Source organism: Dreissena polymorpha, chromosome 5, assembly GCF_020536995.1.
Source record: "Dreissena polymorpha isolate Duluth1 chromosome 5, UMN_Dpol_1.0, whole genome shotgun sequence".
In the NCBI taxonomy this organism is placed as follows: Eukaryota; Metazoa; Mollusca; class Bivalvia; order Myida; family Dreissenidae; genus Dreissena; species Dreissena polymorpha.
The window spans coordinates 20,722,055-20,740,045 of NC_068359.1; the positions used below are offsets into that span (position 1 = coordinate 20,722,055).

Genomic DNA, 17,991 nt, shown 5'->3' on the forward strand with positions numbered 1-17,991 from the left:
ATATGCATTAAACCCCCTTTTCAAATAGCAAGGTGCATATGTTAAATCTTTCAGTGCTGGAACTGAATTTTGAAGGCGTTTGCAAACAGTTTGGATCCAGATGAGACGCCACAGAATGTGGCGTCTCATCTGGATCCAAACTGTTTTCTGTTCTGATAGTTTTCTTTGAAAAAAATCGAAGAAAAAGCTTATTTTAGAAATTTAGCAGATGACATTTCCCAGCATGCAAAGGGTTAAATAAAAGGTGGCATGCATGATCCTGTCATCACTGCGATCATTTAATACCAAGCTGCATCTTCACATCTTATGAAATTTGTGAGTTATTTCTTTTTTTTTGTGGCTTGATGGACAAACATATGGAGAGGCTCAGACTGAGAGACAGAGCTAGAGGCCAACCCTGTGAAACAAAAGAGTTTGGATCAATGCGCGCCTACCAAAGACAAAACTGCCAGTGTTCCCACACTTCCCTGCTCGATTAGAGTAATAATCGATGCCCAGCTTCACCTTCAGAATGCTACGCACTTTGTGGCACTGTTTTGCTATTGGGCAATAACCACCATCCATTTTTATTATTTTCGTAACAGTCACTGTTCAGATGTTGCCTTAAGGCTAACTTTACCTTCTCTCAGTGAGCCACACTCAAGGAACACTGTTTTTAATGCATTAGCGTATAATGCCACCCCAGGTTAGCCTGTGCAGTCCACACAGGCTAATAAGGATGAAACTTTCCACTTTTATGGTATTTTTTATATAAAGGAAGTCTCTAAATCTCAATGAAAATTCTCTTCAGGCGGAAAGTGTTTTCAACCAGATTAGCCTGTTAGGACAACACAGGCTAATATGGGACGTCACTTTACGCACATGATTTCCCAGAACAAGGCTAACAGTGATTTTTAAGGATTTTTACTTCCAATACCTCTTAACACTATATTTTCCATTATATTCCACACATCCCTTTAAAACAATTATTTTTACCTTTCACTGTTTTGAATGACTTTTGTATATTAAAAAATGCAAAAATCTCCTTATATTCTATTCATTGTTTCAGTGTTTCAAATCCAATATTTCCATTTTAAAGTTAGGTTTCAAATAAAATAAAACATTGCTTGTGAACGTCTTATATACATTATTATATTCTAGTATAAAAACATTATATTGTTAACAATAAAGTAAAAAAGCTTCAGTCTCAGGTGTTGTTATTTCGTTTATGTCTCTTTTATAATTTATTAAAAAAAGCAACAAAAGCGCACAAAGTGCAAAAATAATAACAAAGAATTACATGATAATAATCCATTCAAATAATTATAAATAATTTGAATGCATTTCCCCATTTTTGTCCCCAAAATTTGCACAAAACACATTCACATATAATTAAAGAAAAACTGAATTCCCAAATAAACATCATCTTTTTAAAAAAAATACTAAATCAGCCGTGGTAGCATAAAACGGAAACATCTCAGCAGGTGCAGTCCAAACTAAATGCACAGAATGGTATTATTCGCAATTATTATAATAACCATATAATAATGTCATCATTACCAGTCCAAGGAAAGGGCAACAATAGAAAACTTATTCCGACACCAGGGGCCCGTCCCCCGGCGAAATGTTGTTCATGATTTCATGAACACTTCAAGCCAATCAAGAACTGTTCATGAACGGTTCTGAAAAAGTTCCTGAGCTTGGTTCATGAACTTTTGGACATGAACTGTTCTTAAGACATGTTCATGAACTGTTTATGAATTATTGTTGAACATTTCAAAGTTCATGAACAGTTCTTCATCTAACCATAAATACTTAGTGATGAACATTTCATGCACAAGTATTTCTAATGACTTTTCTGAGACAGACTTAAAGGATCCATCATGAATAATTCATGAATTCCTTTGTGCTAGATGTTTCATACATATTTTTGAAAGTAATATTGAAATGTCTAGCATACAAATCTTGTAGATTTGTGAAACCTGTGAAGTTAGCATGAATATGCATAGTACTTTCACCACTGTAAGTTAGAGTTCTTGACCTGTTCTAGAGAATTTTAAGAACATTTGTACAAGAACTGTTCAAGAACTGCCTTCAGGAACATTTCAATAACTTTTTAAGGACCTTACCTGTTCTTGAATTATTCTTAAACTATTCTTGAACACTTTAAGAACTTTTTTGAACAACATGTTTCCTTCTGATGTTCTTAAACAGGTCTACACAATGTTTTTGAACGTATGGTGGACTTTTTAAGAATCCAATATGTTCTTAAAAGGATCTGTCATTGTTCTTGGAAGACTTAAAAGACAAGTTTAAGAACGTTTTAAGGACAACTTATTTCAAGAACAGTTTAAGATGATATCAAGAACTCAATGTACATTGCATTGCTGTTTTTACAAAGAAAGAATATTGTGTGCACAGGAAGTTGAAACGGAAGGCACATGGTTTATGTTATATTTGAAAATGTAAGTCTTTAATAAATTACCGGCTGAACTGATCAGCCATTGGTTCCATTTCAAGTTCTTTGGCACTGTAAGTGTAACCATTTCAGGGAAACCATTGATTAGTAAATGATTCTTGAACTGAAAATGAGACTATTCATAATCTTTTCAATACATGAATTATTCATGAACATATAGTGCAAAGTTGTATTATGAAATTTAAAGGGTATTATCAAACCACTTGTATCTCAGTTATTAGTGTCATATTTAAATTATTGTTATATGTTGCTATCAATATGTTAAGTGCTAATACAAGAATTGTTTCTTCTTACCCTGACCTGTTTGTTGAGCTTTAGTAACACTTATGATAACCTTTGCATAAATTGACAAATTCTTGTTCATGAATAGTTCATGAACACTTCATGCCACCTCAGTTCATGAACTCTTGAAGAACTATGGTTCATGAACTATTCACTTACAGTTCGTGAACAGAAAATGAGCCATTGAAAAATAGAAGGAAAATGTTCATGAACTGTTCGTGAACAGCAAAACCCTGAAGAATTTTTCAAGAATTGTGTTGTTCATGAACTGTTCAAGAACACTTCATGCCATTGATGTTCATGAATAGTTCATGAACATTTCATGCCATAATGGTTCAAGAATAGTTCATGAACACTTCATGCCACACGGGTTCAAGAATAGTTCATGAACACTTCATGCCATAAGGGTTCAAGAATAGTTCATGAACACTTCATGCCATTAGGTTTCAAGAATATTTCATGAACACTTCATGCCATTAGTGTTCATGAACAGTTCATGAACTAAAATTTCAAGAACTTTTCACAGATGTGGCTCATTTTCTGTTCACGAACAATTCATGAACAGTTCATGAACTCAGTTCACGAACAGTTCATGAACTGTTCACGAATTATTCGTGAACTGCAGAACAACATTTCGCAGGGGTCTTATCAAAGATCGTACGACATTCTCACCTTACGATGCAATTTTCGAAGCGCCATATATACGTTACCGTCACATTTATAATTACTTTTGTTGAATATTTCCATTCATGTTCAAAGAAGCTGTAAAATAGCCTTTATATTTGAAACATACAAATCATAATCACGTATATTTTAAAATTACAAAATTCAATCGTAAGTTAACATTGTCGTACGATCTTTGATAAGACGGACCCCAGGCTATTAACCCTTTGCATGCTGGGAAATTTGTCGTCTGCTAAAATGTCGTCTGCAGAATTTCTAAAATTAGCATTTTCTTCGATTTTTTTTCAAAGAATACTATCAGAATAGCAAACAGTTTGGATCCTGATGAGACGCCACGTTCTGTGGCGTCTCATCTGGATCCAAACTGTTTGCAATGGCCTTCAAAATTCGGTTCCCGCACTGAAAGGGTTAACAATACAAGGTTACACAGCACCAAAGTGTCTCAGACCTACCTATCAACACGAGAGGTATCACGGAAGTGTCTCGGAACTATGCTAACGCTTCATTAATAGCTGCAGATGTAACGAGGCATGTGCATAGTTCCACAGAAAAAACAACGTAAAAAAAATACATCATCCAGGTGAAAAAAACATTCCTCTTAGCTGAGGTGGACATTTACAAATAAGTAAGTCTAATGCAATCATAATTGATATGATAGTAATGTTTCCATTTTCTAACTTTACATTATTGTATTCTACTTAAAAGGCAGAAAGTGTCGTCCCTGATTAGCCTGTGCAGACTGCACAGGCTAATCTAGGATGACACTTTATGCATAGGTTGAAATGATGTGGAATTGGTAGAAAGTTGGGCACTGAAGTAAATGTGATTTTGATCTGATAGGAACATCTTAACCCTTTCAGTGCGGGAACCGAATTTTAAAAGCCTTTGCAAACAGTTTGGATCCTGATGAGACGCCACAGAACGTGGCGTCTCATCAGGATCCAAACTGTTTGCTATTCTGATAGTATTCTTTGAAAAAAAATCGAAGAAAATGCTAATTTCAGAAATTCAGCAGACGACATTTTAGCAGAAGACAAATTACCCAGCATGCAAAGGGTTAAATGCCTCTTCCTAAACTTAAAACTAGTGACCTCAAAATCAATAGGGGTCATCTGCGAGTCATGATCAATGTTCCTATGAAGTCTCATGATCCTAGGCCCAAGCGTTCTTGAGTAATCATCAGGAAACCACCTGGTGGACCGACCGACCGACTGACCGACAGACCGACCGACATCAGCAAAGCAATATACCCCCTCTTCTTCGAAGGGGGGCATAAAAAAGAAAAGCAATTGAAGACTATATAATTAGATACACATATGTAAAACTGCTGAACACACCCCTCCCCTGGTACATAGTATAATAACATATAGTCTTGGAAACTCACTAGATTAAATCTTATTTGGACAACTACAATAATTATATTCTCTTATTATCTCTTTCAGTGCGGGAACCGAATTTTGAAGGCCTTTGGCAAACAGTTTGGATCCAGATGAGACGCCACAGAACGTGGCGTCTCATCTGGATCCAAACTGTTTGCTATTCTGATAGTATTCTTTGAAAAAAATTTGAAGAAAATGCTAATTTTAGATATTCAGCAGACGACATTTTAGCAGACGACAAATTTCCCAGCATGCAAAGGGTTATTGCCCCTGGAGGCCTTACATTTTCCTGAGGGGTGGGGGTAGGGAGAGGAGGCATGCAAAAGGTCAAAATAATTGTATTGTTTTATATATCCCACAAAAATGGGGAGAGGAATTGTTTGGTTTGAGCATATACTGTATAAACCCCTTGGAGAAACATACTGAACAATTAAACCCTTTCCCCCGTAAGAAGCGAAGTGAAAATGGCTTTTGCAACCAGAATAAAACCAGAACAGCCTGCGAGTAACTCGCAGTCTGTTCAGGTTTTATGATGTTTGCTGCTCAGCAGTATCTAAGTGTTGAAAATGAAGCCTTTAAAACTTGCTTCTTGTAATTAAGAAACGTCTTTAATTGAATTTAACTTTCTTAGGGAAAACAAATGTGTAAAAACTATGTATCTAAGTGGTAATGGGTTAAATCTTATGATGACAACTAATTGTGGTAACCTTGGCATTAACTCTTTCAGCGCGGGAACCGAATTTTGAAGGCCTGTGCAAACAGTTTGGATCCAGATGAGACGCCACAGAACGTGGCGTCTCATCAGGATCCAAACTGTTTGCTATTCTGATAGTATTCTTTGAAAAAAAAACAAGAAAATGCTAATTTTAGAAATTTAGCAGACAACATTTTAGCAGACGACAAATTTCCCAGCATGCAAAGGGTTAAAAAGTAACATTTACTTATGGCTATTATATCACAGGTAGCAGATTACTGACAGTCTACAGTAATATAAGGTTTTCATTTATTCTCTTAAGATTATTTTTATTAAATCTTGTTTCTTCATTAGCAAATTGAATTACATGATCGAAGGAATCTTGGCAAATACTTTGAAGACGTCACTCAACACAACCTCATTGACAAAGCACTCCACTCTTTATCGGAAAGCTTAAACTTACAGCATTTTTTTTTTGGTACAACATGAGTATTAATAAATAACAAGCAACTTTTTTTAAATGATACCCCCAGGCAATATCAAAATTTTGTGACAGACAGACAGACAGACAGACAAGGCCAATTCTATATCCCTCCGCCTTGGGCAACGGATAATAAAAAAAATTAAAAAATCTGCACTTAAAACAAGGACTCAACATAATCACAGTCTGCTGCAGAATGTCACAGCTCCTGAGTTTTCTCTAATACCTTTAATAGTATCCATATGGTTAACATTAAAGCTGTTACACTGTCTTTCCAGCATTTTCAATTCAAAATCCACACTGTTGTTGTTTTATTGCTTTTTCAATTTAAATACAGTAATATTAATCCACAGCACTATTTTAATTGTGTCCACATATGTTTTCCTCACGTTTGTTATATTCACATATAATTCAGATAAACAAGGAATTCATTTTCTGAAAAACAAAAAACACCAACACATTTTGATGGTCATATTTGTTGTATCATTAATTCTAGCAGCTGATATTTTTACTTTCAATATATATTAAATTTTCATTTATAAAGACTTCCTGCAAAATTGGCAAATCAATTTACAATTACAAACTTATACCGTGTACGCATTGCTAAAATCTGACAATGTATTATTCAAGAAATATGATATATAATCATGAAATATTATCAATTTTCTTTCTTCCTACACTAAGTGTCAAACTCGAAACCACAGAACCAGGACATATTTTTTTTGTCCCAAAATTGCATTATAAAAAATTATCATCCCAAATATGATGTGGGCAGTAACACCCACTTATTTCATAACTTAAAAATAAAATAAAATGATAAATCTTTTAAATCTATCCACACTTTTATGAAGTAAATAACTGATTCATATCCAATCAACAAAGTGCCCTTTTTCAGTGATGTTTAAAAATTGTGTGCCACCTATATGTTACATTAAGTGCAAAATATTAAATAGACACAAATGCTACTATTATGCTATATTCAACTTAAAATATAAAAGTGGCTGCATTGCACCAGATAGCTCTGAATGAATAAAAACAATGTGACAGACTTATCAATGGACAAAGATGATTTTTTTTTCAAAATGTTTACTTTTGCACAGTTTCAAATGTCCTTTTTGTATTTGCATGAGCAAGATGTCCATAAGGGTCCTTTTACATTTTGTGGCACCGAAACATTTATAGTCCCAGAGTATTGTCAAGAGGCATGATTTGACACTTACTATCCAATAAAATTGGAGATAAATCAAAAGTTTGAAGGCTTCAGATAAGATGGCCATCGATGTGAACTCAAGTTTGTTGACTGCTTAATCTGTTTAACATTTGATTCAAAGTTTATTGTCTAATGTTTATATCAGGGCGTGAATTCTTTGCATAGAGTTGAAATAAACATATTTGAATTTCTTCTGTTCTGAAGAACCGTATGTTTATAGTTTTATTGAAATATCATAATTATGTTAAGACAAGAGCACCGCCTTGCGGGTGCAGACCGCTCATCTATTTTCTTTTTAAAGGTGAAGGGACTCTCATTTTCAATCACAAAGGAGGGAGGGGTGGAGTGAAGAGGGGTGTATAGTATGGGGGTGTGGACATAAATTACATTATTTTCCAAAAATGCGAAAAAAAAATGCAAAAAAAAACCCCAAAACAAAAACATGGGGGTGGGGGGGATTCTTGGGTGCGATGGTTGGACGGTATTTCAAACATAAAATAATAAAAATAAATATTTGTGTTTTTTAACCGTTTAAAAAAAAATGAAATTTGGGGGGCGGGGTATAGTGTGAGGGTGTGGTGGTCATTTGTGAGATGATCTTAAAAAACAAAAACAAAAAAAAAATCAGGGGGGGGGGGATTCGGGTGGGGGGAGGGGGGGGTTGGAATTCTTGGGTGCGAAGGATGACGGTATTTCAAACATAAAATAATAAAAATAAATATTTGTGTTTTTTAACCGTTTCAAAAAAAAAAATAATTGGGGTGGGGGTATAGTGTGAGGGTGTGGTGGTCATTTGTGAGATGATCTTAAAAAAAAAAAAAAAATAGGAGGGGGATTCGAGGGGGGGGGGGAGGGGGAGGAGGGCACGGGGGATGGTTTGGGTGAAGTCTATTATGGTATGTCAGGTAAGAGTAGTTTTGTCAAAGTATCAATCAAATCTAATCATAAATAAAGAAATTATGGCAATTTTAGCAAAATTTAATAATTTGACCTTGAGAGTCAAGGTCATTCAAAGGTCAAGGTAAAATTCAACTTGCCAGGTACAGTAACCTCATGATAGCATGAAAGTATTTGAAGTTTGAAAGCAATAGCCTTGATAGTTAAGAAGTAAAGTGGATCGAAACACAAAATTTAACCATATATTCAAAGTTACTAAGTCAAAAAAGGGCCATAATTCCGTAAAAATGACAACCAGAGTTATGCAACTTGTCCTTTTACTGTACCCTTATGATAGTTTGCGAGTGTTCCAAGTATGAAAGCAATATCTATGATACTTTAGGGGTAAAGTTGACCAAAACACAAAACTTAACCAAATTTTCAATTTTCTAAGTATAAAGGGCCCATTATTCCGTCCAAATGCCAGTCAGAGTTACATAACTTTGCCTGCACAGTCCCCTTATGATAGTTAATAAGTGTTGCAAGTATGAAAGCAATAGCTTTGATACTGTAGGAATAAAGTGGACCTAAATACAAACTTAACCAAATTTTCAATTTTCTAAGTATAAAAAGGGCCCATAATTTTGTCAAAATGCCAGTCAGAGTTACATTACTTTGCCTGCACAGTCCCCTTATGATAGTTAGTAAATGTTGCAAGTATGAAAGCAATAGCTTTGATACTTACGGATTAAAATGGACCTAACACAAAACTTAACCAAAAATTTCAATTTTCTAAGTATAAAAAGGGCACATAATTCTGTAAAAATGCACGCCAGAGTTATCTAACTTTGCCTGCCCAGTCCCCTCATGATAGTAAGTAAGTGTACCAAGTTTGAATGCAATAGCATTGATACTTTCTGAGAAAAGTGGAGCTAAACGCAAAACTTAACCAAAATTTTCAATTTTCTAAGTATAAAAAGGGCACATAATTCTGTCAAATTGCACGCCAGAGTTATCTAACTTTGCCTGCCCAGTCCTCTCATGATAGTAAGTAAGTGTACCAAGTTTAAATGCAATAGCATTGATACTTTCTGAGAAAAGTGGACCTAAACGCAAAACTTAACCGTATGCTTGAACGCCGATGCCGACGCCAAGGTGATGACAATAGCTCATAATTTTTTTTCAAAAAATAGAGGAGCTAAAAATGACTGAATGTCCTTAAATATGTAAAAAAGCACAAATGAAGATTCAGGAATCTTTTGTACAGAAATGGTAAATCCTTGCACTGACATTTAAAAGGATAGAAACAATTTTTTTATTAACTCTTTCAGTGCTGGAACCGAATTTTGAAGGCCTTTGCAAACAGTTTGGATCCAGATGAGACGCCACAGAACGTGACATCTCATCAGGATCCAAACTGTTTGCTATTCTGATAGTATTCTTTGAAAAAAAAATCGAAGAAAAAGCTAATTTTAGAAATTCAGCAGACGACATTTTAGCACAAATTTCCCAGCATGCAAAGGGTTTAACATAAAAATGTCACCTGTTCTGAAATATAATTCCCAGCAAAATGATGTTTTCAGCAGAAAATAATCCGACAAACTCATTAGACATCACAGCGGCATTTTGAGAAGAAACTTTATGCAAACTGCATGTGACATTTAACAGTTCTAGACAGACTGATTCTATCAGTCTATTAATGAGAGTACATCTTGTCCTTGAAAGACTCGAAGAGTCTTGGCCGTGGTGAGCTGATTTTTCCTTCTTTGATGATTTTGACATTTTGAGGCTGGGAACAATTCATATTTGTGCCTCGGTCTTGGAAAATTGGGCTTCTTGCATGTGCGTAAAGTGTCATCTCAGATTAGCCTGCGCAGTCTGCACAGACTAATCAGAGATGACACTTTCAGCTTTTACAGAATTGTTTGTTCAAAAAGTCTAATCTTAACAAAAATCCACTTTTGGAGTGACTATTGCAATGTCCTTGATTAGCCTGTGCAGTCCAGTATGAATGGCGCAGTCCATTTATGTTCATGGATTTCAAGATCAGGTGACACGAGACTACACAAATTCACAGCTTCAGTCCAGCTCTTAAATCACGACTGTCAGAAAAAAACACTAAAAATGTTGTTTTTTACATAAAAGTTGTTAAAATAATAAGAAATAAACCAAGATCTTGATTTTCTTGGTATCTGATGAATGTATTGCAGAATTGCAAGAAAACAATTACTAATTCAGGGCTTTTTTCCTTCTTTAGCATTAAGGGCCTTATATAGGCCTCTTCAACCAAGAGAAAGGCCCCTTCCCATAAGAGTATTTTTTTAAAGTGATGCAATTTTACCCAAATTGCAAGCTTACTATGGGAAATCTCTTCCCTTTTTTCAGTTTTGCCGATAATTTTTTCCTGAAAATGGAAGGCCAATTGCCCTTTCTCCAAATAAAGAAAAAAAGCCCTGACTATGTATGGTATGCTATAGTGTGATAATTGTAAGCTATAAACACGTTCTAAGCAAACATGCCAAATGTCGGCAGCATGATGGCTTATTAAATACATGCTTTTTTTTTCATTGTGATGATAAGTTTTCAATCTATTGCTTAAGAATGTTGAAATTCAGAAAACTATGACAACCATTTTATTAATAAATTTAAAAAAACAACAAGATATGTGTTTGTCAGAACACTATGTCCCCTTTTGCGCCGCTTTGAACCTATATATTTGACCTTTGACCTTGAAGGATAACCTTGACCTTTCACCACTCAAAATGTGCAGCTCCATGAAATACACATGCATGCCAAATATCAAGTTGCTATCTTCAATATTGCATAAGTTATTGCAAATGTTAAAGTTGGGGCAAACATACAAACCAACAGACATGGCAAAAACAATATGTCCCCCACTATAGTGGTTGCGACATAAAAATGGAGGCAATGACATACACAAATAACATGTAAAATTGCTCTAACCCTGCCATACAAATGAGGGTTAGCTATAGCACACGCATGCATCTGACCTGTGCCGTTACCATGGCTGTCCATTGCCGAGTCCAAAGAATATCCCCGCATCTGACAGATCGTAGTATGTCGACGTGATTTGATACCCATTCTTGGCATTGTATCACTTGTATCACAGAGAATCAAGCTATCACAGAAACACAGCTGACTTACAGTATCACCTCGTTAGGTCCCCAGTATTGGTTATATCCTCACTGTATTTATAATATCACAGCATCGCAGATCCACATATTAGACATACAGCATAAATATGACAGTATCACTTTTAAAATCACCGTACAATGTCACCGTATTCTATTTGACAGACTGTGTCAATTAAGATCCCATTATATATATCATGATAAAAAATGCAATATCACAAACATCTTCGAAGTGTGCATTTCACTGTTTTGATTTCCTCTACCAGCACCAATATGCCCCAACATTTGTGAGTCTAAGTACCCTAATAAAAACATTCAGTAGAAATAAAATGTTTATGTTCCAGACTTTTTTATAGGAACTAAATATATAGGAGGGAATGTTTCTGAAATGTACTGTCTCGCAACTTTCATGCACTAAGACACGTGTTTGTTTTCACAGATATTTATTCCATTCATCCATTGTTTTTTGCATCACAAATGTATTTTGCTAAGACTGTTTGCTGTTACATTGATAATAAAAAACTACAAAAAAAGTTCATAAGATGTCATTTTAGGCATTATCATAAAGGCCTAGGTTTTGACCAGAACATGGCTCCAACGGATAACTACTTTATCAAGACCCTAAGCAAAGTAAGCCAAACATATTGATAAATGATGATGATTCTTTAATAATATTGGCCCCTATCTGTAATTACCTATTCCCATTCTACATTTATAAATTAATAATCCACCTGGGAACATAATGAAAAACAGACTCCTTGTACACAAAGCATAAAGCACATCTCCACAGATTGCAAATCTTATGACCAGCAAACCCCACAAGAACAGAAACTCTGGCACAAAATACCAAAACATGAAACCTGACAAATTCACCAGATGCAACAATGACAAAACTTTCGTAGAATGAGCTTTACTGGCAACACAGCAAGAAAATCCAATGATGAAAACGATCAGTAACAAAATTCAGACGCCAAGAACAATTGTTGGATTACTTGCTTGAACCGGGGCCTGTCGAAAATCAATTCTTGTGTTGATAAGAAACAGATTGTATATTGTAGCTGTAAATACTTGTGTACTTTTGTCACATAATAACCGTACTTTATTGCAATGTGTTACCACCGAAAAGTGTGGTACCACTATGCTCCACATGGTTAAGCACTCCTCCTGATCAGAAATAAAACCCAACTAAAACATAATCAGACACCTAGCATCTAACATTTAAATCGGATTCAGACATATTGCCACTTTGTTATGTATGCTAATTCGCTCTCATGCAATGAAGCTAACGCCATTTGAAGACATTTGTTAAGCCAATATGAGAACATCATTTCACAGTCACAACACGACATGATTTTGTAAGGAAGTTGAATGAAATTCAATGTTGTAGAATTGCAATTATTTTGGTACAAGAATTGTTAGAAAATAAATCCTTGTGGCAAGCCTAATTTGGGGCAGACACTTAGACATACTTGTAAATCACTCCAATAAATGTGTTATCATGCACACGGTTTACGAAGGAAACAATCAGAGGATATTTAGCTGACATCAGCAAAACTCAGTTACCCACAGAACGTGTAGGTATAATCTGCAGGGCTTTTTTTCCTTCTTTGGGACCCACCGAAAAACGGCCCTTTCCAGTCAGAATTTTTTCCCCTCAGCAGGTAAATTTTCCCCCAGACTTCATTTTTTCCCCTAAAAAAAGTTTTTTTTTCCTTTTTTTTTTAGACCTAAAATACATAAGTTAACCTGATCCAGTGTAGAAAATATAACATATTGCATAATTAAATTATCTGTTGCCTTGAATTTGTTTTACAAACAGCAAAATATGTTATATTGATTATTTAAGTCTTCCCTTATATTCCCCAAAATCCGGCGTTTGGTGTGATTTTTTCCCCAAAATCCAGCATTTGCCCAAAGCCTCATTTGAACATTTGTTTCAATGGGGCATAACTAATTTAAAGAAAGAGTGCATTAGCCTTAAATTGAACATTAACTTGTCCAAGGTGACACAGAGTTACAGCTTATTATAAATCATGAGAGCCACAGATCCAATGCACTCATTAAATAAACCATGTTTTGCATTTAATCTTAGAACGTATAGATACTTTGTATTTATGATAATTTTTAATTCAGTTTGTGTTAACTGAATATAAAACCACTGGGTGCTTGACTCAGTACTTAAAATCACCAAATAAGAATCAAATAAGGTTCTTAATGAGTACCAATTTAACCAAAAATGATAAAAACTGTCAAACAAGAGAATCAGGAATTTCTCTCATTTTGCCCACTTTTTCAACACAGTGTTATGAAACAATTATTTCATGAAAGTGGGTCATAATATAACAAACATTTAAATTATTTCCTTCAACATGTTGCAGTCAATGCTGAGACAGAACAAACAAAAACACTATGCTCATTCTCAGATAATTAATCAAAGGGCAACAACTCTGTTCTGTTTTGAATGAAGAATCCATTGTAATTTGTACTCTGAAATGCCTTAATTTACTCTCAAATCAGTATCTGAAGTATCATTTAAATCACTCCAACGAGCTCAAAATTCACACAAGGGCAACAACACTGTAAATAATCAGGCAAGAGTTGTGGCACTTTTTCAATATACTTTCTGATATTTCCCTCTACAATTATATGAAGTACCACAGGAATACCTGCAATATACTGGGTGGGTTAGGGACCGAACTAAATAGCTCGCTGTGGCGTAGTGGCTACGGTTAAGGCCTAGCGATCTGGAGGTCACAGAGTTTGATCCCAAATGTGGGAGCATTCATTCATTACATCTCCCCCATAGACACCAAGTACTGGTTTTAGACCCAGGAAACGGACTTGAGAGCATTTCAAATAAGCCTTTGGCTTTCTATGCAATCCTGCTAAAGTAAAGAAGTTTAACCCTTTGCATGCTGGGAAATTTGTCGTCTGCTAAAATGTCGTCTGCTGATTTTCTAAAATAAGCATTTTCTTCGATTTTTTTTCAAAGAATACTATCAGAATAGCAAACAGTTTGGATCCAGATGAGACGCCACGTTCTGTGGCGTCTCATCTGGATCCAAACTGTTTGCAAAGGCCTTCAAAATTCGGTTCCCGCACTGAAAGGGTTAAACTAAACTCATTTTCTCCCATCTGAGTATCAGTCTCCAGTCATAAGAAGAGAGATGCTTGGATATCAAAGACAGAATGGATCTAATTTACACAATGAAATAAAGCAATATGGGACTTTAAATATCCTCTTCATACCCAGACCAGCAGTGATAAGGCCATAAAATAGCCACATTTTCTGAATTGTTGGACAAGTGAGAACTTTAATTAGCCCAGTCTCATTGATGCCTGTAAATGAATGGCTTCTTCAGTAATTAATTATTCAATAAATGGGTATGTTTGGATCTTTGGTCTTATTTATTGGTCATCAACGGGTATTAATAAATCTTTTGCAGTCAGTCCTGTCCTGTGATCATTTGTGTGTGTGTTTCCCAGTATTTCAGAATACCTTTAACCCATTTATGCCTAGCCTCCAGAAAAAAGGCCTTGGCAAACAGCGTAGACCTAGATGAGACGCCACATGATGCGGCGTCTCACCTGGGTCTGCGCTGTTTGCTTAAAGGAATTTCTGTAAGAAATATTCTAAATATAGAATAAATATACTAGACATCCCTAATTTTGGAAATAAATTGATCCAATTTAGAAGAATGGGAGAGTCCACTAGGCATAAATGGGTTAATATCGCATTTTGTTAATAATGTTATGATAAATATGGCATTTATGGTATTTAATAACTTCTTTATTGCACATTTAGCCAAACAAAGACCTCAAATGGACTTGTTCACAGACTTTGGTATTTTTGAAAAATGTCATTAAATTTATTTACTTACACAATTGTAAAATTTGGAATAGGGTTTAATTATTATAATAACAAGGTTATTGTCAAGCAATATGGTCCCCTATCGGCTCCACCATTGTCAGAAATTTCACCATTTTCAGAATTATTTTTTTTTGGTTGGCCATAGCAACCACAATTTTTGACGTAGGAACAAAATGAAATGACGTGCATAATGTCCATAAAAATTGCCATCTATCCATGTTGCAAGTTTCATGAAAAAATATTAAGAACTTTTAAAGTTATCGCAGGATCCAGAAAAGTGTGACGGACTGACAGACAGACTGACAGACAGAGCGCAAACCATAAGTCCCCTCTGGTGAAACCGATAGGGGACAACAAGAAAAAACATTTCATATAAAAACTGTGCTTGTCCATGTGGTTAATTATCAATGGAAATCGTAAAAAAACATAAAATAATTTTTCCACTTTTGATTGATGATGATCAATAAACAAACCTATATAATATCTTAAATATTTTTCTCAGTCAATAGTGTTATTTTGCTCGTTTGAAAAAATGCATACAATGATTGATTTTGTGGAAAATTGTCATTTCGCCAAACAGTGAAGAAATCAATTTAAAGCAACTACCAAAGAAAGCATTCTTTTCAGGATATTATTTCTGTTCCAATGAATGTTATTTTTCATTTAAAACCAAACCGCAGAAAGGCTAGACACATTGACCGAGTCCCACATAAAAGTGCATGTCTATTTTGGTACAAATCCATTTTGATTGCCTACATATATAGCTTTTGTACCCTGTTTCCATAATACGCTATTTCAAAAATAAAATGTACAAATTATTGTTCTAGACAGATATGTAATATTTGTGTGGGAAAGTCATTCAAAGTCAGCCAAATTATTTTGGTTTTTCTATTGGTTTTGGCATATTTTGAGCGATGCAAGTCCGCTGCTATGAACAGTATGGCAAAGTGTGTCTCTATGCACTTCTGCACTCCATGGTCAGATGACCTACTTTGAGGTTCAATTTAATTGCATGAGAAATGACGACTCCTTTTGCTCCAAAAACTTTAACAATTTTATGAGGACCGATTTACCAGTCTTTAAACATACAAAGTGACTCCAGTATCTACCCCCACCCCCCTTCCCTTGTGTTGGGGGAGGGGGGTACAAGAAATCCAACAGCTAAATTCACTTGTGCAATGTAATACCTCAAATCCAGCATATAACAAATAAACAAGTTTCATCTGAAAATAAAAGACAACCTAAGAGCCACTCTTCCAATAATTCCATGAAAACAAGTCTTCAAACAAAGAAACTACCATATTGCCACAAGCCTGGTCAAGAAACACTGTCTGTCATAACAGCTACCCTCTATTTCCACTATATATTCCAGATAAAAAACAGATTTTGTAAACACATATCCGAAGCTTATTAAATGTCCAAATCAGGTCAAATCAATGCATTTAAGCGCAAACTTTACACAATAATATTTCCACCAGCCCAAAGACAACCATTCTTAACTGTAAAATCAAAACTGCCATAGAAAAATAAACCTTAGAGTGGGGTAATTAGGCTTAGCAAGAAAAACTGTGAAAACCAATGACAATGTCTTTTCAGTTTACCCAAGACATTTTCCCTTGGGCATATTGGAATAGATTTTTGTCTGTTACAGTTAACAGCAGAATCACTAATGGCATGCTACAAACATTTACAGTTACACCAATATAGTGTCAACAGTTACTTTTTGAATGAATTGATCCATGAGAGGCATATTGGCCTAAATTACATCCAACTGACAGTAGTTATAACAACATTTGAACTATATATAATTCTCAAACTGACCACTGTTTTGAAAGGGAAGAGATTTAATGTATGCGCTTCCACAATGACAGTTTGCAGTCACACAACAAGCAAACTGTTGTACATAAAATAACTGTTAACTTATTGGCAGAACAACATGGTATTGTATAGGAGTCCAGTTCTGGCAAAAACTTAGCTAAATGCACTTGTGTAAAGTGCTGTCCCAAATAAGCCTGTTCAGTAAAGTGCTGTCCCAAATAAGCCTGATCAGTAAAGTGCTGTCCCAAATAAGCCTGATCAGTAAAGTGCTGTCCCAAATAAGCCTGTTCAGTAAAGTGCTGTCCCAAATAAGCCTGTTCAGTAAAGTGCTGTCCCAAATAAGCCTGTTCAGTAAAGTGATGTCCCAAATAAGCCTGTTCAGTAAAGTGCTGTCCCAAATAAGCCTGTTCAGTAAAGTGATGTCTCAAATAAGCCTGTTCAGTAAAGTGCTGTCCCAAATAAGCCTGTTCAGTAAAGTGCTGTCCCAAATAAGCCTGTTCAGTAAAGTGCTGTCCCAAATAAGCCTGTTCAGAAAAGTGATGTCCCAAATAAGCCTGTTCAGTAAAGTGATGTCCCAGATAAGCCTGTTCAGTAAAGTGATGTCCCAGATAAGCCTGTTCAGAAAAGTGATGTCCCAGATAAGCCTGTTCAGTAAAGTGATGTCCCAGATAAGCCTGTTCAGTAAAGTGATGTCCCAAATAAGCGTGTTCAGTAAAGTGATGTCCCAGATAAGCCTGTGCAGTTTGACAAAATTATGCACATTTAGTTGCTCTTTCAGCGTTAAAAACTGAGTCTTTAAATGTCAAAGTTGATACAGAGCTCCAGATAACTTTTCTGAGTAATTGGGTAAATACCCACTACTTTCATTTTCAATTGGGTACAAAAAGTCGGTACCCACTACTTTACTTCACAATTGACCTTTCGACAGCGAGAGTGAAGCCACGCCCACCGATTTCAAGGGGGGTCACTCCGCCGAAGTCCGTCATAAAAATGGCTACGCGAATCGGCCGCATAAGTGAACCAAAAAGGCCTCATGGTATACCAGAAAGGCCATACAATAGTTTTTATTATCATTGAATAGTGGTG

At 35.5% G+C, this 17,991-nt stretch overlaps 1 protein-coding gene across 11 annotated transcripts in view; it reads right to left on the bottom strand.

The window, feature by feature from the left end:
* Window positions 1–17,991, bottom strand: part of LOC127880865 (pleckstrin homology domain-containing family G member 5-like) — a 228,986-nt gene that overhangs the window by 62,216 nt on the left and 148,779 nt on the right. The gene's annotated exons all lie outside the window — the stretch shown is intronic.